Source organism: Phalacrocorax carbo, chromosome 1 (genome assembly GCF_963921805.1).
Source record: "Phalacrocorax carbo chromosome 1, bPhaCar2.1, whole genome shotgun sequence".
Taxonomy (NCBI): Eukaryota; Metazoa; Chordata; class Aves; order Suliformes; family Phalacrocoracidae; genus Phalacrocorax; species Phalacrocorax carbo.
In genome coordinates, this window is record NC_087513.1 from 181,342,366 (window position 1) to 181,369,125 (window position 26,760).

Here is a 26,760-nt window from a genome sequence, read left to right on the forward strand (position 1 = left end):
CAAGGTTCAATATTTAAGTTATCTGAGCCTAAAATGTGTCATTAGGAAAGCCCAAATCCAATCATCTTGAAAACAATAGAAAGAAGTAAAATTAGAAAGGCCAAGGAGGGAATTTGAGGAACAAAGAATCCATATATAAGAGAATGAATTACCTGCCAAAAACCAAACATATACTTTATCAATATGAAGAATCCAGGACAGAACTGGTGGGCCTTTTAATTGGCCAGCTATAAAAGAAAAAGTATTGCAGAGAAATTAAATTTCTGTACTCTAGTACTCATAGCAAATCAAGACATTTCCTCAGGTCAACTTTTTTTTTTTGTAACAAAGATGAGATGTGGGTGTGTACTGAGGTGTCAACAGAGAGATTCTTAAAGAGCGAAAAGCATCTAACTAAATGGTAGTCATCAAGCATTCTTACAGAATCTGAAAATGAAGTAAATGGACTGTTAAAATATGCAGCCATTAAGATCAGTTACTATGTGTGAGGATTAAAAGGTACAAAATCTGTTTGTCTTTTAAAAGGACTGAAAGGGTGATTAAGGAATTACGGTGTGGCAAGCTTTACTTTTAGGACTAGGAAAATTAGTTAAAATGCCTATTAAAAATAGGAATTGTATAGCATCTAGAGAAATGTAAAAAAAGTACTGTCCAGAAACTCAATTAAATCAATAGAAACCTTTCCACTGATTTGATTCATCCGATAATAGCAAAGTAGTATAACTTACATAGATTTCTTCTTTTTTTTTTTATGAGTGTTGTTTCAAAGTAGCAACAGAAAAATTACCTTTGTTGCTTTGTATGTAAGCAGTTTTATGTCAATTTACATGTGAGTGCACACCAGCAAGACACGCAGAAGAGAGGACAGTTGCTGAGGAAGGGAAGAGGAAATGACAGTGCAGTAGGTAAAGGCAAGAGATGGTGAATATCTGCAAACATTTTTAGTGGATGAATGGAGGGGCAGGAGCCAAGAAGAGAGAGAAACAGAAAGAGGGTGCTGAAATCAAGCATAGGGCTATTTAAAAAGACTTCAGGGAAAGGGAATTAGCAAGTAGGAGATAAGCCTGAGAGTGACACTGAAACAGTTGACACCTACGTGTCTTCTATCTACCTGGGAAGTATTACATTTACACTTGTACCTGTGTCATTTTGGAAACACACAAACAAACACAGACAAAGACTCATTAGGCTTACAGAAAGGGTGACTTGTTAGGCCACAGATAAGTGGCTTATGACTTGGATTCTCATGTCTCTTTTCAGGTGTGTTATTTAATGACTGTTTAGCACAGAATACGGAAACTTTTCCTTTTTTTTTTTTATTACAGGGAAAACAGGACACACTTTGAGATCAAACCCAGCGTGTTTCAAACAGACTAAGTAGAAGTTTTCTTAATGATTTAAAAAAAGAAAGCAATTTATTTAAGAGCAATTGAGCTAATGATAACTGTTTTCCTACAGGTGTGTCTTTTAATTTTCCCACTGCCACTACTACCAGCTTCCTCCTGTGTTTTCAGTGATGGTACCCTGCAGATGTGAGTGGCTGGCTGAGAGGGCCATGCTGCTGGGCCAGGCAGCAGCTGCCTTGAAAGGTACAACAGCTACTTTTCCTTCTCTCAATTAGGGTATCAAGTTATCTCTCATATATACATACCCACCAGTTGGAATGAAATTCTAACTATAATCACCTTTGAAATGTCTATCCCACTGGCAAATTTGACTAAAATTGGCCAGTAGGTCACAAAGTTACTGGGCAGAATGACGGTGCAATAGAGAGACACTCATGTAACGCCGAGGTGGACTGTTTGTTTACTTACATAGCCTCCTTGAAAAAAAAAACACCCTAGATGAGTAAAAATTAACACATTTTAGCCTTTTTATTATAATGTGATGTTAATCCTCAGGATACAATATGCCACAGTAATATCATCATATGACATGACTTTGGCATGTTGTTGTAATACATGCACTGATATTACCAGTGAGTTAGGAATATACTGTGTAAATATAGACACAAGATTTTGTAACATAGAATAGATAATATTTGCATTTTCAAATAAAGGATATGCTCTGAAGCATTTAGAAACTTTTTTGAAGCAAATATTTTATGGATTTTTCTTAAGCCTGGCAATTTTTTTTTTTTATGGTGAATTGCATTAAAACCTATAGAGTTCAGCAATATGTTTTGTTACACTGAGTAATGAAGTAATTTCCTGATGAAAAACTGTTTTGTGAATTATTTGTGGCAAGTTTGTTACAGATTAGAGCACATATATCCTTTATTATTTTAATGATTTAAATATTTGTTTAGACATTTATAAACCATTAAATTTCATTAAGTAGTTTAGTAGATGGTGGTTAGTTTGTCTGCAGTCATTGTAGGTTAATGTCTCCTATGTCCTTTAAAGATTATATGGCAGGACAGGACAGATGTTAGTCTTCTTGCTCCCCTCTGGGTGAGGCTGCATTCTGGAAAGGTGGGAGATTGTGCCTTCCCTGAGATTGCACAAGTGAAGAAACTTATGGAAGCACAGGGTAAAAAAGGAGAAGGGAGTAAAAAAAAATAAAAGACAAGAGTGAGCAGAAAGTCCAGAAAGTGCTGAGAAAAGCAGGGAACAAAACTGCTATTCAAGTCTGAGAGGGGAAGGAAAGAAAATATTCTCTTGGCCTTGGGGACTGGACGGTGCATCATCCTCTGCAAACCTGTGGAGCTGCTGGACTGTACATGGAGAAGCACACCACATGCCATGTCACAACAGCACGAACCACAGGGTGTTCATCTACACCTTTACAATTCTGTCTCACTTTGGATGTTTTTATGAATCTTTGTTTTGCAGTGAAATTTGATCTTTGGGGTTTAAAACTTTTCTGGGAGCACTGGTAGTGCTTGCTTTAAGGAAAAGGTAGAAGCAGATTGAGCTCAGAGGTCTGGCTAAGGGACATACATTGTGCAGATAGAGGTACTGGTAGAGTACTGATAGAGGACAAAGTTGGAGAAGCTGAAATTAAAGTAACATTTCAAGAAGACCATATCTGATGATATGAAAGGTCAGGAAAGTCAAAGAAAATGGGAATGCAGTCTGGGCCCTGATGAAAGTCTTGACAAATGCATTTCATGAGAGCAGTCTAAGGGCAAAAGCATGTGCTGCATGGAACTGTAAGAAAGATGCTCTACCAAGTAGACTTTAAGGTTATGCTCAGTGAGGTTATATATGGAACGAATCTTTTCCTTCTCTTCATTAAAAAACAACCAAACAAAAAATCTAAGCAAACAAGATTACTGACCCAACAGAGTCTGAGGAAGCTGCTGGATATTTCTCATGTTTCTTATGCAGGAATTTCCCTAATAATGTTATTATATTAACAATATTATTACAAAAAATATTTAATAATAATAATAACAACTAATTTGGAATTGACTGAAACCTCGATGTAGTGTGTCACTGGACTTCCTTTAAGAAGGAAAAGACTGCTCCTTCTAAGTTACAGTATTATTGAGAGCGAGCTGATATTGTTGTTGAGTCAAGTTGAATCTCTGGCTAACACAGCAGAGCCAATGAGTTTTTTCACTGGAACATCGCAGGCTTCCCACATTTCACACCTTCAAGCTGCAGGAGGTTTGAGTCACTTATTCAAAACATTTTCCCAGATTTTAAGTATCAGGGTATTGCTTCTTATGTAATGCTAGGTTTTTACTGTTCACTCTCTTCTAGTATTTCAGTATTACAATTGCTTCAGAGTTAATGTTTACTGGCAGTAGCCAAAGAATTGTGGTAGAGTTCAGTGCATCACTTTTTCCTCTCAAAGCACTACTTAGAGGTTGAAGGCTGTAAATCAGTCAGACAGGCCACCAATTTGCTTGTGAAGGCAAGACCAATGTCTTTGTGGAAGTTCAGAGCTGCTGCTTCAACCTCCAAGTAGTGGCAGGAAGCAGAGGATTGAGAAAAGTTCCAAAATAATTTAGATGCAAAATACTATGTATTCCTGAGTCACATAAATTCACCTCTGCCAGTATTAGAGAATCACAGAATCCCAGGCTGGAAGGGACCTCAGGGATCATCTAGTCCAACTTTTCTAGGAAGAGCAGAGCCTAAACAAGACGGCCCAGCACCCTGTCCGGATGACTCTTGAAGGTGTCCAATGTGGCCGAGTCAACCACTTCCCTGGGGAGTATTCTTACATTTACTCCCCAGGTAGGATGAAGATATCATAGTCTGAAACTTCTGATTTCCAAGTGCAGTGCTTTGTTTTCTGAAGAGGATAAGCCTGAACTATAAGAGCAAAATAATATGTGTGTATAAATTTGCAGGAGATAAAGTTCCTACTGGAAACAAAACCAAAAAATAATAAAAAAAAGGAATTAAGGCAGCTTTTTCATTGTCAGTTATTTCCGTATTTTTGTCATTTTAGTTTTTCCTAAGTTAGCATTTTGCACCCACTGACAAAATTGCAAACTCTCCCTAGGGTTTATGAAAATTCTTATACGTTGCATACTAAAGATTCTACAAGCTAAATTTGCCTCTTATGCAACCCTTTTGTTTCCAAAGTATTCCCTTATTCAGTTATGCAGTTAGTAGTTTTACTTTAAACATGACTGATTGCAACACTGTAAACAATTCTGTTGCTAAATCTCACAGAGAAATGGAATCCCATTTACTCTCTCCTAGCTGCAACTTCATAAGATTAGAAAGAAAGAACAAAAAAAAAAAAACACAAACGCAAAAAAAAACCCCCAAAACAGGTAATGAAACTGCCTCTGCTTTCCACCCCAAAAGTCCAGGGACACAACTAGGAATAAATAATGATAATAAAATATCTGTTAAGTCAAGTGTCACATTAGTATGGTTGCTTTTAAAAGGGAGCAACATCTTTAGACTTTCTGTAGGTGAAAACCTTTCTTCACTGTTTTACACATCTATTTGAAACCAACCATTCCGTTTTGTTCCTGCTAACCTTTTTCATTTGTATACTCCTGTGTGAGCTCCAACATAAACAAGACTCGTAAACAGCAGACTATAGATAAGCTTTCAAAATGTTATGTGGCATTTTACCCACATATCTGTCAAGTAAAAGGTTAGAATCTTCACTTTTTAAAGAAAAACATACCAATTAGCAGCAAAGCAAGGCTGTCTAGAGCATGAGGTTTTCAAAGTTTGACACATCTGTAGATGCAACACAACCCATTTATTTGTATGAAGCTCCCTTTCATTTTCTGATAGCAAGTGAGGATTTGGGGAGGGCCCCGGTTCCCATGAATTTGGAAGTGCTCACAGGAGTTACTAGATGAGGTTCTTTGCCTGATGTGCCCAGTACAGCTACACCTGGATAACGGGGCAGCAGATCACTGCTTTGTTTTGTTTGCCTACCAAATTGAGGCCTCAGTACTGGTTTGTATTTGTAACGTTGTAATTGGCAAAGAGGGTTGTCAAACGCTTTTACCCCAGTGTGCAGGAAAATAAAGGAGACTTGAGGGCTGGCTTCCTGGCATGGGCTAGTGGGACTGCAGGTCACAGCGAAAGCTGGAGAGTGATGACAGGAGCCTGTGTGCGGCCACCGGTCCCTGTCCTGATGGGCCACTGGCAGCCGGTGCTCAGGGACATGCAGGGCTTTGGCTTCATCTCCTCAACACATTGGCCATCTGAGATGAGCTGACCTGACATTTGGCTGCCAGCACAGAGCAGTAGGAGTCTGTGCCCCCCTTAGAGCCAGGGGCAAGCAAGAGAGGAAATGATGTTTCTAAAAGCCATAATTCCCTTCTCTGTTTGCTCCTGGGATGGTGCTGCTATGCATCCCCCTTTCTGCAGGCAAACTGTTGTCTTACAGTCTTGTCATAAGTGATTAGTCAGAATCCAGTGCTATAAAAAACCCAGAACCAAATGGAATAACCAAGGTGCAAAATTAACATTTAAAAAAATCCTGTAACATGTTGCAAAAACAAAAACAGATACTAAAATTAAAACATGAAATACTGTATCCTTGAGACCAGAAAAATTGCTTAGTGAATTTATCTGTCTTTATGAAAGACATTTTAAAGAGGCTTGATTTTGTAAAATTGCAAAGTTTCTGTGTCCTGGAAGTTAGGTCCTTTAAGGTATCTTATTGATGAATACATAAAATCACTTATTACTCTGAAAATCTTAACACACACACACACACACACACACCCCCCATATTGTCGGAATACCTATATCAAAATATAGAGAAAGAAAGAAAATCAGGGGAAAAAATCATGGAAATATAAATCCTAGTTAGTATTTCTATTATTAGGTTTTATCTGTTAAGTACCAAAATAGTTTTTAGTTTTATACAGGAAAGTGTATTCATGGCTGCTGCCCTGAGGAATTTATAGTGTCAATAAATTAACATAAATGAATTGCTACAATTTTCTGTTATATTATAACATCTTAAATTGTTAGCACACTTAACAGCTTTACATACATCTACAGATAACATCTGACTTGCACATAAATCACTACAAAGTATAAGTTGCAGACAATTTTTATTTAATGGGCACAATCATTAAGTATTTAAATGGCTAACTTCTAACTTCTGCCGTTTGCCTGTTCCACTAAATGTGTCCACTGTAGTGTGTAAGGGGGAGTGTACTATATTAAGATGAGTAATATTTTAAATTAAGATTTTGTTTACACTACAGGTGTTTAATTTGGATCTAATGAGTCAGTTACATTACTAAAACAAGGTAGTTATTTTAAATATATTTATTCAGATGTATGGGCTATATAACTGAATTTTATCCTTTTTTTACTTCCTATTTAAAGTGTAGTAACTCCTATTAAACCTACATTAAATGCTTTTTGGAGGATTGCTATTTAAAGTTTTACAGAAGAAGTAAAATTTACTTTGTAATTAACTACTTAATTTCCATGCCAAATTAAGGGCATGCAAACACCTCTGGGGAACTAGAACATGCTGTTTTGTTATGGTGAATGATGACCTGACATCAATTATATCCTCATTTCTGCAGTGGCGAGGCCACACACCCTCATTGCATGGGAAACTCCAGCTGACAGGGAGCTGCAGTGCAACTCCTCCATAACGCTGGCTGCCACCTGATGTGTGAGAGCACGAAGCCTGTCTCAGGGTGTATCAGTCAAGTTCAATATCTCTCGCTTATCTGAAGGTGCTTAATGATTCAGGGTATTGAAAAGATCGAGTCCTTCATGAAGAGTGGTTGAGTGTTTTGCTTTTTTTGTCCCAGTGGAGCAGTCTGCCACAAATATAGTTTATCTGGAGAAGGACCTGACACCTTTGGTGGACAGTTCTGGTACAGTGGGATGAAATCCCACAATAAACAATGACCATTTTATACCTCAGCAAGTTTCTGCTTCGGGTACAAGGCTTTTCTCTTTACTTATCTTGTTTTAACAGAAATATGTAGCAAAATTTATATGTAGGTAATTTTAATTTATTAAGACAAAACACCTCACACTTTTTGAAGCAAGGATGGCAGAACAAAATTAAAATAGATTAACTTGTAGTGCTTGATATGTTAATATTAGATGTTCTCATGATACAGTGGTGGATGTCTATCAAAAACCTCTATACAGGAGAAGAGAAGACCACATATGACCAAAAGAAAGGTAAAATCACTGCTAATAGGTGGTGTCAGGGACCTAAGTTGTATGAAATAGATTAGGTCACCAAAATGTATGAATTTAGACATTACTGAGCTCTTATTATAAGACATAATAATGTAGAAAACTGCCGAAGAAGTGCATTTTAAATTGCTTTGCTATTTTCTTCTCTAAGAGAAAGTGTCATTCCTGATCATTGCCTCTGATCTTTAAAGGCTATGGTCATGTTACTATAGCTTTCACTTCTTCAGCAGATGTAAATTGTCTTCGCAGTATTATGGCTGTAATCCTGGTTCTGCCCTCTTGCAGAACTTTACCAAGTAACTGCTTGTTGAGTTTTCCTACTAAAGGCTCATCAAAGCACAGCCAGGTTTAGAGCTTTCACCTACATGATCATCTTGTTATCATTTGTCCCATGTGATGCAAAATTCATAGGAGTCCCCCAAGCAACTGAAGTTATAAACACATTTAAAATAACTAATGAACTTTGAATCTTTCAGATTTTTGTTTATTTTTTAACAAACGAGTGAGGAAAATTCTAAATTTTAGCTTGTAACTATTCCTAAGTGTTTCACGTAGCAACCTCTTTCATTTACAGACTATGGGAAAGAGTTCACAAACAGGAGCCATTATTGTCTTGTAGTAAACAACAACTGTCTCAAACAACTGGCCGCAGTACCCTGGGAATTGGGCCCAAACCTCTGAAAAGCCACTTATCATACAGTAAGGACATAAAAGAAAAATTGTAAAAAATACAGAGTAGATTCACAGGAGGATTTGAAAGAACTCGAAGAGACCAAATTGTTGTCTATGCTGTCTAGCTCAAAGAGTTTAAAATAAGTTACAGCTGGCAGACCTAAGCAATACATCACTAGATGTCCACCTGCACAAATTACATGGCCTCTCTTAAGAAACAAAGTTAATTTGCAGATTAATATTTAATATCTTTATTCTGTTTGGTGAAGTTTTCTTTTTCAGTATGCTCATTTAGAGCTGAAGCTGTGGATGCTCTCTGGCAGTTTCGAATACACATGTTCTCTTTCCAGTCAGTGGACCAAGAAGAAAAATGACAGTAGTTAATGTTCACACCTGATCACATAAAGAGAACAGAGATGTTTAATAAACAGAGTTAGGGAATTACTAATACTTTGGAGGACTTTCTGTGGTGTACGACTGGCATGAGTTTAAAATTATTAAAACATAGTCTGCTATAGTGTAACCAAGGCCTAACTCCTACCCTACTGAACAGAGAAGCAAATTCTTGTTGGGTTTAACAAGCCTTTTCTAGTATTGAGCATATCTATGCAATTAATTAGGAGGAAAAAGCTTATAAAAACATGTGCTTTTTCCCTTCTGTGGGATAAATAGCAGGTGTCAAGACTAACAGTAATGCAGCTAAAATTTCTAATGTATCAGGACAATTAGTTGGAATATTGACTTGCAGAATAAAAAAGTATTGAGGTCTTGTCATCCTTTCTAAATTCCACAGCGCTGAAAATCACACAGGGACAAAATTGGAATGTTAATTGCAAAGGTGCTGTGTTCCACAACAACAAGGACACTGAGACCCATGAGCTAAAAACCAGTGATATGACTATTGGAAGGTCCTAAACAAAGGCATATATCTCTTTTCTATCTATCTTTTTTTTTTTTTTAAGTAAAATTATTAGAATCTCTTTACATCATTGCTTCTGTCCTTACAACATTTTTGCAAAAGCATAAATGAGAATTCACTTCCAATTATACATTGTTTATTTGCAGTCATAAAAACCAACTTTGAGTAATTTACATTGAATAAATGTGCTCAATTCATTAGAAAGGAAAGTCTAGAAGACAGATAGCCAGACTTAAACATGGGGAATTATCTTCATCCTTCTGAAATCAGATAGAATTTTGCAATTGATTACCATGGCAGCAAAAGTACACATTGTGATACTGAAAATAAGGGGTTTTGTCTTAATATACGTAAACAACAATTGTGTTTGCAATCAATAATTTATAAGATTTCTACCATACCAGCCAAAGTAAAACTATCCCAGTAAAAGGTAATGTAAATTATTTTAAATTAAGTATGTAAATATAGTAGGCTGCCAGACTGAAATACTGCTCTAATTTGGTCCAGGGATATGCTGAAAAAGATATTTTGATTTTTTTTCCTCAAATAAGATATTTTCAATCAAAATATTTAGACTTACTCATTATCAACACTGACTCACTAACACCACAAAGTGGAGAATAGAGTCTTTGGTCCATTTTTACTAGGACCAGTGCAAACACACCTGATATTAACAGGTGTGATCGAATTTAGCAGTTAAAAAGATGTGTTTTGGTTGTAGATGTCAATGTTTCTAGCATTGTTGTTGTATTTCAAAGAAAAAATAATAAGCAAATTTTGTATCAACATTGTTAGAGTAGATAGGTGAAGAGTTGGCATGCATTATAGTCTACCTCTCCAGATATGTGTAGTATATGTCACAAATAATGTGAACGCATGTTTGAATTTAGGCAGCTAGTGATCAGCATAACATGTTGAGCTCTCAAGCAGATTAATTTCTATATCACTTTATGATGACACATTTTTATCTCTGTGCTGGTTCAATTACTTTGATAAACTGGGGAGGAGGACTGGTTTCCCACAGTAGCGTCAGATACAGAAATTTTTAGTGGATTTCTTTTTCTTACTTAACTCATTTACTTGTTACAGTTTAAGATGCATACAGCTAATTAATCAAGTTAATTATCAAGATGCAAACCTTGTGTGGCCAGGTTTTTTTTTTTTTTAATTATTTCTTCTGTTAGTTCTTTTCATAGTTAAGCTAAAAGGAATGGCTCACATACATTTGCTTTAGAAAGAGTTACTGATTTGCTGCTCTAAGATTTTGCTTCCATTTCCCTCTGCTTCTGCAAATAAAGCCAAAAGCAGTTGCCCTCAGATGTTTCTGGTATTGTAATATCAGCAGCGGTAAAGATTTACAGGCATTAATTTAACCGACAATATATTACAGAATCTCATTGCCTAATAGCTGAATTATGGGAAAGATTTGTGTGATAAACAAGCTGAAATGCCCCTTCCCTGATGGAACTCCTGGGAATAAAAGGTTTTGTTGTGTCTGTAGCTTTTTTTTTTTTTTTGAGAAAAGAGGGATCAAACTGTTGCCATAAACTTTTTCCCAACACTTCTAATTGATGTGAGTGTTGACTATGATTTGTTTCCATGATCCAGTTTCTTCTTTTTTGTTTTACAGATTTAGGTGTACCTGCCTTTTTGCAGTAGGAACTGTTTGGTTGAAAGGCAGCATATTTGTTTAAGAATTAACTATGGCTCAAGCCTCCTTTAAGAGAGTCACAGAGCCCGTAGCATGCTGTCAGGGGTCTCGTCTTAATGAGAATCAAAAGTATGCTTTAGCCCATGATAAAGTCCAAGCTGTGGTTTAAATCTGTATCAGCTGGTTGTGGTCAGCCTTCAAAGGAAAGGCAATCTGGTGAGGGAATCAAATTTGTCAAGTATTTCTCGCTCACACATAGTAACAACTATTCCTTTTCCTTTGCCTGAGTATAAATCTGGAGGAAGAGAGAATAATCTGGAGGAAAAGAATTGGAGACATTTCTATTGTTTACTTAGTCTGCATATATTTAAATGCTACTTTGTACGTTTATTTACAGTGTGGTGCGAGACAACAAAGTAAATTTCATAAGTATTATTTCTTCAACATCATTGTTATAACTGCAACTTCACACATGCCTTGTATTTTCAAAAATAATACGCTTGCCCCAAAGCACTCATAACCAAATTTGCACAGAATGCATAAAGAGACCTGAAAGAGGAAAGCGAGGCGGGTTGGCATGGTAGAGCAAAGAAGATATTTTAGGCACTGAACTAGGGAATGGGAATAGGAAGTCATGCATGAGATATGGATACAGACAGTAGGCAGGACTGTATCTGAGCCAGGAAAGAGTAAGGACTCAGTCCAGTTGTAGGCTAAGGCAGACTCTTGCAAAGCCTTGAAATTGCAGAGGAGAAATTTGACCTTGTAGTGTGATGAGACAGAAAACCACCTGAGGGACTGAGACATGATTTGACATGATCATAGTGGTGAACAAGAAAGATAACCTTGGCCGCAGTGTTTGGAATGGACTGGAGGAGGGAGATTAGAGGGAAGAAGGTTACAGTGGCTAAGAGGTCACAGCAGGTGAGAGATAATGAAGGCATGAAGCAGGGAGGAAAAAAAGATGAATAGCTGAAGATACTGTAGATGGAGAAAAGATATGATTTGGCCAAGAAGCCCAAATTTGGACATTTGAAAGTCAATGATTGTGTGAAAAAAAATGTATTCAAGGCTTCTGCTGTGTTTATTTACTATTCTATTGGCATGCTGCAGCCAACTTGCTGTAGTAAAAATTACAAAGCTATCTGGATCTTCTATATCTTTATCTGTCTCTACACATTCTCACGCGTTGATAGATAGCTATTTTTATATTTTGACTGTAGAACAGCAATATGGAAATCAGGTGACACAGGTTTATTTTGCTGGCTCTACCACTGATGTGCCCTGTGATCTTGGATAGGTTATTTCTGTTTGCTCTGCTACAGTTTTTCTGTCTGTAAAACAGTGAAAGCAGTTCTTTCCTTTCTTTGTACATTTACAGATGAAAAACGATAGACATTGTTCAGTGGACTTAGAATTCTCTGTAGACCTTGGTTATAAGATGCCCCTGGGCCATCCCACATGCACACCTTCACAACCACCACTGTGAAGCAACAGTCCATTTATAGTGACAGCATACCAGTTCTGGATATTCAGCTGGGTCCAGATGTGTTTGGGTTGCAAGAAAGTTGAAAATGACTGTGCCCAAGCAGGTAATTCTGGCTGCAGGTTTAAGGGCTCAGCTGTATCTGAAGCCATCATAAACAAAAAAATATTTGCAGACACACTTCACCTACCAGTTTGGTATGTGTGGCTTTGAAACATATGCTGTCAAAAGGCAGTGGTGGTATTCTTCCCTGAGAATGCTTCATTTAACGTGCCAATGGACATTTTAAAATATTGGTAAAATAAGACATAAAGCAGACAAAATACTTGTTGGGAATTTCAGCTGGGAATATAAATATATTTGGAGTGTCACAATTCTAGTTCAGAAAAGCTGCAAACAACAAATGATCATGTTATAGAAGACAGGAAAAAAAAAATCTAGCTGGTAGATTTGCCATAAGCCTAGGAAGCAAGAGCACCTCAGCAGTAAGCACAGACATAATAGTGACTATAATTTTTGCTAAATCACAGAGTTAGACTGTGCACTGATGAGTAAAACAACAACAAAAAAAGGGTGGTAAAGGATATTCTTTCCTCTGAGGCACTGTTGCCTTAACAGTCATCTTTGTACTGCTAGTGCTGAAGCTGAAATCCCAAGAGGATGAGGAACGGGGCGGGGGGGGGTGCTGAAGGTGGTTATAGCTGCCAGTTTTTCCCCAGCTGAAATTCTGAATTAGAATTCCTGTGGAGGTAATTTCTGTGGCTCATTCCTCCTGGTTTTCTTCAGGTAAGCTATGGGTATAGAAACCCATTTGCAATGGCTGCTGTGCAGATTAGCCCATATCTAAAAAAAAAAAAAAAAAAAAGAAGAGATGCACCGTGGCATTTAAAACATTAACTGCACATTAAAAGAATGGACCAGTAAATCATATGTTTTGTGTTTACTATAGGAAAGCATGTTGTTGAAAAACAATGGCATAATATTCTTAGAGAGCAGAAAATTCTTAGAGGGATAAATTCAGGAAGAGATCTTCCAAGTGTAGTGAAGGAATATATTATACAGAAAAAAAATGGTTTGAATATTTAAGATACACTTTTTAACTTTATAAATTAAATTGTTGCCATTTGCTGCTGGGACAATTAGCAGGTGTCAGTTAGAAGACACAATAGATTATGTACCCAATTACTTTCTCTTTTCAGACAACAATTTGCAGTCACAAGAACGTGTGAGGTTTAATCAAAGATTAGAACTTTTTAATTAAATAGGGCCATATGTGACTAGTCATTTGACATTAATTACTGTTTTAGTTGGATTCCTTTTGATTCGTAAAAGGCCCTGAGCACTGCAAAAATTATGTCACATCGTAGAAACTGCTGATTATTAAAACAAAAAGTTTTCTTCATCATCCCATCACTCTCCTGCAAAAGAAACAGAATTTCAAAAGTGAAACGGCTGCCTTAGAGAGGAGACCAGTGAGTTTTAAAAGCAAAATAGCAGATGGTACTTCAACTGACTCCCCTTAGAAGGGACAGTCTGAAAGCATTTAATTGTTATGATTGATAAGGTCTTCTGTCAATGCTCAGCAAAACTTTCAAGGGGCTAAACAGCTGGCATGAGGTAGATTTGGAGTTTTAACTAGTTGACTACCCTTTGGGGTGTCTTAAAGCTAACTAGCATCACTGATATTAATAGAGGACATCAATCAAAATGAAACACTGTAGCAGAAACTGATCCGAGACTTCAAGTAATATTTTAATTTGTTGGCCTACAGAGAGGAGGATAAATGTTAACAGTGTCCTTGTGAGATAGCTTTAAATTCAAGTCCAATGGTGGCATCAGTGTTTGCGAGTCATTCTTTTGTGAGTTTTGCTTTTTCATACACTCCACTTATTCAGAGTAAAGTGGGAACAGTGACAATGAAAATCCTTATCTGAATAGCCTGCAGAAAGAAAAGGAAAAAATAAAAAAAGAGAAAGATATAAAGGGAGCAGGAATAATTCTTAGCTCATGTAAAGATTAGGGGTGAACTTCACAAAAACACACACTCAGAGTCATTGTACCTTTTATGGTGAATGTTTAGAGAGATTTGAGCAGGGGGATATGCCTGTCTGAAGGTGAATTAAGAAAGCAAAAATCACCCCTAACCTGCAGCGCTATAGTGCAGTTTCTGAACATGGGGCTTCGGTACATGTACCTGCAGCTGTTTTCTTAGCTTATGCCAAGCTACTGGGTCTGCCTGCCACAGAGCTTGTTCCTGGGCATCATGGGAGGCCTGACACTTAGAGAGAGCAATGGTTATAGACAGGCTAAGGAACTGTGGGTTAGATGAGGGGACAGTGAGGTGGATTGAAGACTGGCTGAACAACAGATCGTGATCAATGGGGCAGAGCCTGGTCAGAGGCCCATAATTAGTGGTGTTCCCCAGGGGTCTGTACTGGGTCCAGCCCTGTTCAATATATTCATCAATGATTTGGACAAAGGGACAGAGTGTAACCTCAGCAAGTTTGCTGATGATACTGAGCTGGGAGGAGTCGCTGATACACCAGAAGGCTGTGCTGCAATCCAGCGAGACCTGTACAGGCTGGAGAGCTGGGCCAAGGAGAACCTCATGAAATTCAGCAAGAGCAAGTGCAAGGTCCTGCAGTTGGGAAGGAACAACCCCATGCACCAGTAAAGGCTGGGGGCTGAACTACTGGAAAGCAGCTCTGTTGGGAAGGGCCCAGGAGTGCTGGTGGACAACAAGCTGACCATGAGCGAGCACTGTGCCCTTGTGGCCAAGAAGGCCAATGGTATCATGGGCTGCATTCAAAGGATTGTGGCCAGCAGGTCAAGGGAGATTATCCTCCCCCTCTACTCTGCCCTAGTGAGACCACATCTGAGTACTGTATCTGGTTTTGGTCCTCTTAGTTTAAGAAGAACATGAAACTGCTCGAGCAAGTCCAGTGGAGAACTACCAAGATGATCAGGGGACTGGAGCTATCCCATTTCCCCTCCTTAGTAGGACAGGGGAGAAATTAAGAAGAAAAAGCTCATGGGTCAAGATGAAGGTAAGGACATCACTCACCAATAAGCATCACAGACAAAAGAGACTCAACCTGGGGAAGATTAATTTAGTTTATTGTCAATTAAAAATAGAGTAGAATAGTCAGAAGGAAAACTCTATCCACTTTTGGGCTCCCCAGTTTAAGAAAGACAGGGAACTGTTTGAGCAAGTCCAGCGGAGAGCTACCAAGACAATAAGGGGACAGGAACCTCTCCCTTATGAGGAAAGGCTGATAGACCCGCGTTTGTTCAGCCTGGAGAAGAGAAGACTGAGGGGGGATTTCATCAATACCTACAAATATCTAAAGGGAGGGTGTCAAGAGGATAGGACTGGACTCTTTTCAATAGTGCCCAATGACAGGACAAGGGCCAGTGGGCTCAAGTTGGAACACAGGAAGTTCCACCTCAATATGAGAAAAAGCTTCTTTCCTGTGAGGGTGCCAGAGCAGTGGCACAGGCTGCCCAGGGAGGTTGTGGAGTCTCCTTCCCTGGAGACATTCAGTACCCACCTGGACGCGTTCCTGTTCCCGCTGCTCTGGGTGTGCCTGCTCAAGCAGGGGGGTTGGACAAGATGATCTCCAGAGGTCCCTTCCAACCTCTACCATTCTGTGATTATCTCATGGAGAAATTTTGGAAATGTTTGTACATAGTAAGATTTCCAGAAATGCTAAGAAGAAATCTGGACCCTGTATGCCTCTGTTTTACCAAGGTCTAATCATACTATTAAGCTTTAAATCAGCAAAGCAATTAAAAACTTGTTTCGCACCCCAAATTAACAAAGAACATTGTACTGAGAGTCTTTTGTGGGCAGAAGTATTGACATGCTAGAAAGAAATAATATTACTTGGAATTAGTTAATCTTCACTAATTGATATCTGATTTACATGCAAGTCAGCTTCTTCAGGCATTCAACACAGCAGGTTAATCTGCAGTTTGAATAATAGTTAAAGGGACCAAAGTTACTTGATGGAAATCTGAAGTCCAGTTTATAACCTGAACTGAAACTCAACAGACCTGGGTTCATTTCTGTAACAGTCTTCACATATGACTGAAAAAGCGTCATTCAATTTCTCTGTAATTCAATTTCCTAACTATAGAAAGATGGCAGTATCTTTCTACTTCACTTATTAGACAGTAAGACTTTGGAAAGAAAAGATACCTGTTACCATCATTGGTGCAGTGCCTGGGACAAACAGGTGCTTCTAAATACTGCTGTTATTTCTAGCATAAATTGTATTAATGCCTATTTTTCCAGTTTAGCCTCCTGCCTGCCTCTGTCTGAAAATTGCTATGGAAACTGTGGTAGTAAATGTGGTATTTAGCAACCAGTCTTCATACCATGTCTGGGTTAAATCTTTTCCTAAAAAGATCTATGTCACAGTGTATTTCCTATAGGATTGCAGCCTCTCCTGACATGAACAGAAGTGTTCACTCCATTCAGATAAAAAGTTTCCATTTAAAGTGAAAAAAACTATCAACTGTGCATGAAGCCAAGCATTACAGGAAACTTTCGTTCTAGAATGAATGGGAAAAGGTATGCTTTATTATTGAAGAGATATTGTTTTTCAAGGAAAAAAAAAACCTGAAGAGAAACACAAAATTATCATAACACTTTGTATTCACTGCATCAGTTATTTCCCAAAGAAAGCCTATCAGTTAAAATGATGAATTTTAACCTTTACCAATTCTTCTAGAGAACATTCAATTTATATTCTTCAGGCACTTTGCTACTTGTTCGCCATACTGATGCAGAATTATTGTTTTTGTAATATTTACAAAGATTTAGTTACAAGTTTTCAAGGACATATTTAACATTGTTTTTCAAATCTAAACCCTCTAGTATAAGTTAAGGTAGAAATGTAACAAAAAAGGTAACATATGGTTCGTATATGCTTTAATACATTAATATTTAAATACAGTATTATATTGAATGCAAGTCTGGTGGTCAATAGAAAATCCAAAGGTCACGTTATCACAGAGTACAGAAAGCTTTAAGAGATGAATACCAATGGATAAACATTTCTGCATGGAATCTTTTCTTTTTTTTTTTTGCTTCATTGCTCCTATGAGATCCAATAATACCCATATGAAATCAATGGCTTCAAATTCCCTTTATGAAACTCATCCTGTAAATGTTATTGGCAGTACTAAATTTGAAGCAAACAAACAAACAAACAAACAAAATAACTAAACCAGTTTGAACATAGGTTCAAATTGGAGGTTTGCTTAATTTGTGTCTCAAACAATTTCTGTAGCCATGATGTCAATTTTCCTTTAGGCACTCTAGGCTTCTGGGCGTCATTGTTAAAAGAGCAGCAGTGTTACAAAGGAATATCACAACCCTTGACTGCTGCTGCGGTGTTGCAGAATTAGATGCTATCCTTGCTCTGCAGTGTAAGGGTGTGTTGGGCTGATAGGCCTGGGATACAAAAATGCCAGCACTCTGAACAAGGAGATGGTGAATAAGAGTGCCATGAATAAATGGGATGACCTAGGTGTTTGCATGCCTGATGTAAAGGTAACTTTCTTAGGGTAAGGTTCACAACTGTAAATCCTTCAGAGAACTTTTTTTTTTTAATTTCTTGTAATTCACTGTTGAAAATAATGTTTATATTCCTTCAGAAGGAGTGGGCCATGTGAATTCCTTCTGTAGGGGTGTTTGGACCTTTTATAAAGAACATCTGAGCAAGCACAGAGATAGGAAGTTCTGGGGAATGCCAGGGGTGAGAAGAGTAGGAGGCAGTGACAGGTGCAGCAGTGAATTGGGATCCTGTAGGTCTTGGGCAAACTTAAAGCCTTGTTAGAGGCTTCAGGGGTGACAGAAGCAAGGTCCCTGCTAACTGCAGAGGACTGTGCCATTTGTTCCAGCTGGGAAGCTGCGAGGTTGACTAAAATAAAGTGTAGAATCAAGGACCTACCTTTAAGATCATGGAGAAACATGGGTGGGGGAAAATGGTTTATAAATTAATTAATGTTTATTTAGTGACTGTCCTAGTCACTTTGGCTTTTCTGTCTAAAAAAAATCAGCTATCCTAGTTGAAAGACTGTTAAAGCCTGGATTTTCTAGTTTCAGTCTCCTTTAGAGAGGTCACTCTAGGGAAAAGATCTAGACTGGTCCACCTCAAAGATTTGGCTGACTTGGGATCCTGCCAAAACTCTTGTAGATATTCCAGTATATAGCTGAAATACTCAGAATGTGTTTCAGGCTTTGCTATGGAGTACACTGAATAATGTCTATTTTATGAATTTTGAATCTAATGATCTAGACACTTACCAGTTTAATGCTGTCAGAAGTTAGGTGTTAATATGCATGGCCTCTGGCAATAGCTTAGTTACAGTGGGGATATTACCAGTGGAAATGTTAGTCACCTCCTAAGTGATATCAGAGATTTGCAAATGTCACTGGTACAAAACCTTCAGATGTAGATACCTAAAGCAGTAGTTGTAGCCTAAGGACCAGCTCCAAAGGAAAGCTTGTGTGCTATTGTAGGTTATTTGCTGTATCTCAGGAACTGAATTTTGCTGAATTAGGCACCTAAGAACAGAATATACAAATGTTGGAGTACTGAGCAGGGTGATTTCAGGTTTGGTCAACTAGAAATGATAAAAATAGGTGTCTAAACACCCTTTCCCTTCCAATCTGAGAACCTAACTCTAAGACACAATTAGCTGCCTGGATGAGGATGGACCTCATTTAGGAATCTGCCTTTCACACAGTAGACTGGTGGTTAAAGCAATTGCTACGAAGCGGGAGATTTGGAGTAAAACCTATTTCATAAATTGCTGCACTGAGTAGAGAAGAGACAGTTTTGCATTCTGGTACATATTCTTGCTGTCACCACAAGTGTTTTTATCTAATGGGATTTTAATGTAAACTGGGTAGGGAAGCCAGTGCCCCGTTCCCCCCTGCTCTTCAGTACTTCAAGCACTGTGCTGTGTTGTGCTGCAGCTGTTGTATGTGAATGTAGAACTCCTGCTCAGTACTCACCTTTTGAATTTACTCCAAGCTCTTCTGAAGCAAAAGTTTGATTTAAGTATGTGCTCACTTTTTTCCTAAAGTTAGCCTGTGTTAAGTCTGGGAATCTGACTTAGAACAAACAGAAGTTGATTCAATCATTTAAAGCTGCCACCTGTTTGCACATCTGAAGAGGGATTTTTTCCTCAAGAAAATCTCTACAGCAATTTGGATCATTGTCTGATAACATCTGAAAATACCGTGAATAAAAACAAGGGTTCGTTTCCTTAGAGAAAAAGTTTTGTGTTAGAAGAAAAATTATTAAGATCCAGGATTATCATTGATAGGAATTTATTGATATTCCATTGATGACCTTGGAATAAATGTAATGAACTACAGGGCATTGGGAGGGATCACAAGTTCAATGGAGGATCTTGATATGAGAAAAAATGGATGACATGGATGACTGTAGTGTAGACAGAGAATGAAACATACTTGTGTCAAGTGCGGTATCATTGTCTTAGAGGGTAATAAACTAGGAGCTAAATCCGATGGGAGTGAAAAAAAAAGAAGTAAGAACTAGCTGTAATAGTCTATCAGGGAATAAAATTTCCTCATGAAGCAGCTCCCTCAAAAGGCAATTACAACCCCAGTAGGTGTCAGGTAAAATTACTTCAGCAGAAACAGTAGAAACAGAGAAATAATGTCTCCATACAAGGAACTCTAAGTCTGAAATTTTAGTTTGTATTGAAATCTTCAAAACTTCTGAAAATATTCCTCTATTCTAAGACATACACATATTGTAGGATTCCTTTTCCTGAGAAGCAGATGACATGGAGTCTTAGGAGACTTGTCAGACAAAATCTTTTGCATCTGGTTCATTTTTATCCCTTTACTTCTAAGTTTTTTTGCCAGTATTAGATAGTGTCTCCTCCAAAGCTTCTGCTCATATGAAAACCACAAGAATTCTTGCTGAGTAAGTGAGACTGGGTCTGAAGGAGGTGATGCCTTACAATAGATTAACTCATAACCAGTAGACATAAAGGCACACAGGTAAACCTTCTACAGTGGTGAAATCAAAACACCAACATTCAGATTTAAATTAGTTTGAAGACAGCTGCACTGAGTTTAATCTGGTGACATTATTAATTTACACCATCTGAGAGGAAAGGTATTTTGAAAGATTGTGGGGGAGAGAGTGTTAAAAAACAGGAGGTTTAAGATCATATATCCCATCATTGGGATAATTAAAACTTTTGTCTTCTATACCTTTTGAAGAAGTAGAATTTCTCATGGAAATACCAGTGGCATTCCCCCATTGGGGTACGAGAACTAGGACGATAAATATTTGATCAGTAGATTGTTGAAGATAAATGAAAACCACAGACCTTGTGCTGGAGTCAAAGGGATGACAAAAGAATCACTGATAGAAATTATCACTGTCTTCCTTTGCTTTCTAGCTGCTGGTCCAAATAATTTAAAACTGTAATAAAATATAAACATATATATATTGGTTACATGTAGGAGAGAGCCACCAAAAATGAACACAAATAGTGGTTAGGTCTTATGTCACTATTTGCTTATATCTTGGTTTTTTGGCCCTTAGACCAGAAAACCCCTGCATATCAACTACAAGTAAACAAAAGACATTAAAAAATACTTGGTGTGAGAATTAAGTATCAAACTAGAGATCCCATTTTTCATTTGTAAACAAAAGACTTGGAGTCAAAAAGAGCTAGTGTGGGAATTTCAGTAATGAAGATCCATATAGTAGGAATGACATCTTCCACCTACACGGCCTTCTCAGCCTTGGTGCATTTGGAATATGGTATAATTCAGAGCTCTGTAATAACATTTTTCTCCAGTAGGTCTTTAGTCTGTTTAGCATCTAGCCAGTATCAAGAGGTTAGGAGGTACTGTAATACATGAGATGAGTCATTTGCCGCTGAGATCTTGGAAGCAAGACTAGTCGTTAACACACATATTGTTGGCAGTCTAAATTGTTCCTGTATCACAACCCAAAGCTCTAGGAGACAGGAACTCTCACCTTGCCTAGCAGAAACTTCACTGCGTACTGCATACTCACTGTGGCGTTCCTCACAAGACAGAATAAATTGTGCTTGTTGGCAGAGCAAAGCCTTCAGGCCAGCAAAAATTTTCAGTGCCTCAGCAAAACCTTTGGAGTCATCTTGCCAAGAACATTTTATCTTTTTTAGAGATAGGGGACTTCCCTCTTGTGAACAGGTCTTAAAATTCCCTGGTTTTGGCCAACAAGGTTCATGAAGGGAATGTGTTGCAAAGAGCTGCTGCCTGTAGGCAAGTGGACAAGCAATAAAACTCTGCTTATTCCCACCCCAACAGCTGTTAACACCAGTAGAAGTTAGGCAGACACCTGCCTTAAGTGATTTTTAGATAGAGTATTATGTTTCATGCAAATGATAGACCATTGCACAAAAGTTGGAAATAATTTTCACTGTTAACATTGTGAACAGATGATGTATTGCTCCTATTCTGTTTCTAAAAACATTTGCCCTCTGATGCCTCTTTCCATTTGCATTTCTTTCCCTTTCACCTCTTTTCTTTATCACAGTTTTTTGTGGACCTTGTTTTGCCCTTCTTCCCAAAATTAAAATTCACAAACTAGTCCAGAGGAGGCCAGGTTACGTGAGCATTAGAAATACTATAAAGGGATATTTTAAATCCAAGCAAGTAAATATTTTCCAGCTTTGAAATTATATGAACATATATCTACCAACAATACTTTGTCAAACACAGAATGGAGTAAAAAAACCTGAATAACAGAAACATTTTGTTTGGGCTCAAATGGTGTGATCTTCAAGACATTCAACATTTCAATTTGTTTTATTTTGTTCTAAAATTGTTTAATATATTATTTCACAAACATTATAATAAAATTGTTATTGGAAGTTACTAATTACTCTATTCTGATAACCACATGGGGCCTTAATTAACAATTGTAATCCATTGCAAAATATACATGCATATAATGAAAACACAATTCAAATATGTTGTCAGATAACTGGAATTTATTACTTAAGCTAAAGGAAGTAAATCATTTTCTAAAAAATATGTTCTGAAAGCGTGATATTTCTTGATGTTGCAGTTGTTGTCTGCTATCCAGCAGTGAAAACAATAATTATTACCAGTTCTTCATGTTCTTAGGGTTGGCATGGATATTTGTTTGCGTGAAGAATGCAACCATGCAAAAGCACAGTAGCACTTTAGAGGAAGAGAGGTTGCCAAAGCCTCTGGTGAGGCTTGCCAAAAAAACAGTCACAGCAGGGTGTCTCTACTTGCTCTCTATCAGAGTGCATATAGGTCCTGCTCTTAAGGGTAATCACCTGCTACTGAATAGGACCATTCATTGAGGCTGAGGGAGTGACTAAAACAGTCTCAAGCCTTTCAAACCTGCAAAGTTGCCAGTGCTCTTATTTTCTCAGGAGCCTCCTGATGCTTGGTTAACTTGGGCTTAGCGCTGCGTTAACACTACCATCCAGCCTTGGAACTGGGCTCAGCTTATAGCTGGCTAGCTGGAATTTGGGATAGGTTGCTATATGAATCTTTACATCCACTTACGAAGCCATGTCCTCAGCCTTTCAATGTATCTTAAAAAAAATTCTTCATGGAGAATTCAGTCCTGCTTATGCTATCATCTTTCTTTTTCATTTAACATGTGACAAGGTTAATTGAGCCCAAGAATGAAAATGGTGTGGTGAACTCAGATATATGTCACTCAGCTGAGAGTAAGTAGCTAGTTCCCATGAATAAATTCTTGCTCTGATGTGAAAGAATTCAGATGAAAAGAGTGAGATGCTGATTTTGAGAGCCTACCCACCTTGGGGGAATAGGCACCAAAGGGAATGAGTTTGAAAAGTGGTGATAAATTGCACTCCATGTCTTTTGAACTGTAGGCTGGCAGTTAAATCATTCATCCAGTAAGCAGATTTTTGAATCTTGACGCAACTGAATGCCTCCTGTTCCACCGTACAGCAGTGGCCTTGATCACAAAAATCTGTGACCTCCTGAGACATGAGCAGCAAGTTGGTGAGACAAATGTTTGCCTTTGTTCTTGCAATTAAGCCATTGTATCCAGAAAAGTCAAGTGATCATAGAAAGGGTTCTCTGACTGTCCTTCGAGTGGCACAGAAATTGTCTTGGTCTGGGCTGTAGTCAAGCTTGGGCTTCTATCTCCCAATTTAGACTGACCTTAAGTGATGCCTAAATTATCTTAGTTTCATTTTAGGTCTAAATCTCATATTGTGTCCGGCCCATAAGGTCTTTTCTGGATCTGGTTTGTGGTGTAGGCCCTCAAAAAGAATTTTTTCCATTGAGATTTGAACAGATTTCTTTTTTTTTTTCAAAGTTAGTGTTTCTGCATGGAAAACATCTGTGATGATTTATATATTTTTTGTAGTAATCCCCTAATTCATTAGAAGCAGTATCTCCATTCAGAGGATTACTATGTAAATATATGTGCATAAATCTAGGAAAGTTAACTTCTAAAAGGCTAAAAGGGATAGACTTTGGTTTTTAGAAGGATTTTTATTTGTGATGTTGTTTCCAGCTGTGACAAATAAAGGTCTGAATTGCAGTGGAAAATACAGAAATCGAGACCCTGATCCTGCATTGAATTCCAAGTGGGCAGGAGGTTTGCCAACACATAGTTCAGTGCAGGATCAGGGCCCTAAAATCTGAACTTACAAGGGCTGACTTTTTTATTCTGCAGTGTTCAAATGGACTGCTTAAAAAACCTATAAATGCTTCATCTAGACAGCAGGGCACCATTTCAGGAACTGATTGCCTATTATAGTACTGACAATAAAATAGGAAAATACCCCAAGGGAGAAGGAGCAGGGCCTTATGACTTTCCCATTGAACTCAGTGTGAAACTTATAATTTCCTGCCCCCACTTTGCAGGATGCGTCAGTTTTCAGTGGCCGTTGCATTATGCTCCTAAGCCTCTTTCAAGGAAATCTGAAATGAGGGAACTTATTACAGTGGAAGACCAGAGAAAATCAGGGCAGAAATCTGAGTTCCACTACAATAAAGATTTCTTTCATATATACAAAAGAATATATATTTTTTCTTTTATATTGCCTTCCCCCTCCCTCAAAATTAATCAGCTAGAAGTAATACTCCTTTGATGTACATGTTCTTTGCTGGATTGTGAAAATATGCTTGCCATACACAGAAATGAGCATATCTATTTAGGAGATATTTTAAGATCTTTATTTTTTTCAGAGATACTTTTAAAGGATCTCTGAAACAATACTCAGGGAAAACAAATCAGACTCATATAGAGACTCACACATTCTCCTTTCCTGCATCAGAACTAAGAAACAAATACATACCCTCCTCTTCACACTGAACCTTCTCCATGAAACTTCCAGCAGTCTGTGGTAGCAGAGAGCACCTGTCTGGATAATGCGAAGGGATAAGGGAGTATGTTAAACAAGGGCAGAGGGAATTGGGGAGGGATGCAAGAGACACAGAGCTAATTGAAGCAAAGCATTTTATTAATCTAGAGTGCTGTCTCCAGGCATGCCTGAAATCTAAATAATGATACTGAACTTCAAAGGCCTTATTCTCCATTCCTTGTACACTCACTACTCCTGTTTAAGTCAACAGAACTTCTAAGTATATAAAAACGCAGAATCATACTGTGAATGAGCTGTAAGAATCAATTAGCAATAAAATCTTATACTGTTTACAAGAAGAAAAAAGCCCTTTATCTGGTCAATTATTTCCTGACTGTTAGTAGCATGAGTAGCTTGAACACCAAGGTATGTGATTTTGACCCTCTGGAGAGTCTGGATCTCCTCTGAGACTTTATGGTTTTCCAGTTTATTTATTCTGCTGATCTGTTCTGCTGCCATTGGGCACTGCAAATACATGGCACAACAACGGTTTGTGTAGAACCTGACTATAAAGTTGTGCAGCTTCTCAGGTGGGCTCGGGGATTTGGCTTGTGTGTTTTAAAACTCTTCTGTTGTTTCAAAGTCTTTGCATATTGAATTATGTTAATTTCATTAAGTAAACATTAATTACTTAATGGTTCCATAGTGTTTTGAAGCTGTAAGGTATTCTGAAAGTGATTATTATTAATTATAATATGCACTATTGTTATTTTGTCTTTATTTTTTAAAAGGCAAAGAACTGGTTATCCTCTTCATTAAAGAAGTCCACTTACACAGAGGCACAGAACCCCATCCTCCATCTGCCTCTTCAAGGCATGCTTATAGGATGTCATCTACTGAGACAGGGGACACTGTGGGAAAAATCTGTTGCACAAAAAGCCCAGTTATTGTTATCTTCAGAACCCCAAATCCAGGCTTTTCTCACTTTTGTCTTCCCCTAGCAATGTCATCAAAATGGACATCCTAGCACTCAACTCTCTCTGAACAGTGAGGAAAATGTTCTTATCTATTTTCACATGTAATTTCATGTGTTAGGTAGAATATAATCACTGAATATGCTGTGGGAGAGACTAAAGTTGCTAAGTGCCTTTCTAAATTGCATTTAAATATTCAAATTAACAGGAAATTTTTAGGGTTTATTTGAATTTTAAAATTTCCATGGCAGATTGTTTTCTAAACCTTTTCTGTTATTAAAGAAGCTTAGTTAGCCTGCTGAGGTTGGCTTAAAACATTAATAATAATTGGCTGGTTGATATTTTTTAATGAGAAAAGTATTTCTTGGAGAAATGGGAGTTCATCCAAATCAATAGAATTTGTGAGAAAATGTCTATTTTAATTAAATTGATTAGATTTCATGATCACAGCATACATCAGCAGAAAGCTAGTCTCAAGATTTATTTGCTTTGTTTTATAACTAAACCAAATTAAACCAAAATTGTTTTCTATATGGATTAATGTAGTGGATGTCCATGGCAAGGTATTATCAGTGTGGGGGCTGCAGGGGTGGTCTCTGTGAGGAAAGGCCAGGGCTGCCCGGTGCTGGACACAGCCAGCTCTAGTCAGCTCCAATGGACCCACTGCAGGGCACAGCTGAGCCTAGCAGCCAAGGCGGTGGCACCTCAGGAAAAACAAGTTTAAGAAGGGGTAAAAAACATTGCACAGCATCTGTGTGAAGGGGGAGTGATAAAAAATGTGAGCGAAGCAGCCCTGCAGACATCCAGGTCAGTGAAGAAGGAGGGAGAGGAGGTGTTCCAGGCACCAGAGCAGAGATGCCCCTGGAGAAGATGATGGTGAAGCAGATTGTCCCCCTGTAGCCTATGGAGGAACATGGTGTAGCAGATATTCACACTGCAGCTGATGGAAAACCGCACACCAGAGCAGGTGTATGTGCCCTGGAAGAAGCTGCAGCCAGTGGAGACCCCACGCTGGGGTAGGGAAAAAGCATGAGGAAGAAGGAGTGGCAGAGAGGAGCTGTTATGGA

The 26,760-nt window shown here is 38.1% G+C and overlaps 1 long non-coding RNA gene across 1 annotated transcript in view; it reads left to right on the forward strand.

Moving 5' to 3' along the window:
- The window catches only part of LOC135311506 (uncharacterized), a 29,662-nt gene extending 3,432 nt beyond the window's left edge, over nt 1-26,230 (forward strand). The window contains exons 2-4 of the long non-coding RNA XR_010371124.1: nt 1,459-1,589; nt 23,274-23,406; nt 25,511-26,230. This is a non-coding gene — a long non-coding RNA (uncharacterized LOC135311506). The remainder of the gene's footprint in view (nt 1-1,458; nt 1,590-23,273; nt 23,407-25,510) is intronic.
- Nucleotides 26,231-26,760: the final 530 nt, after the last annotated feature.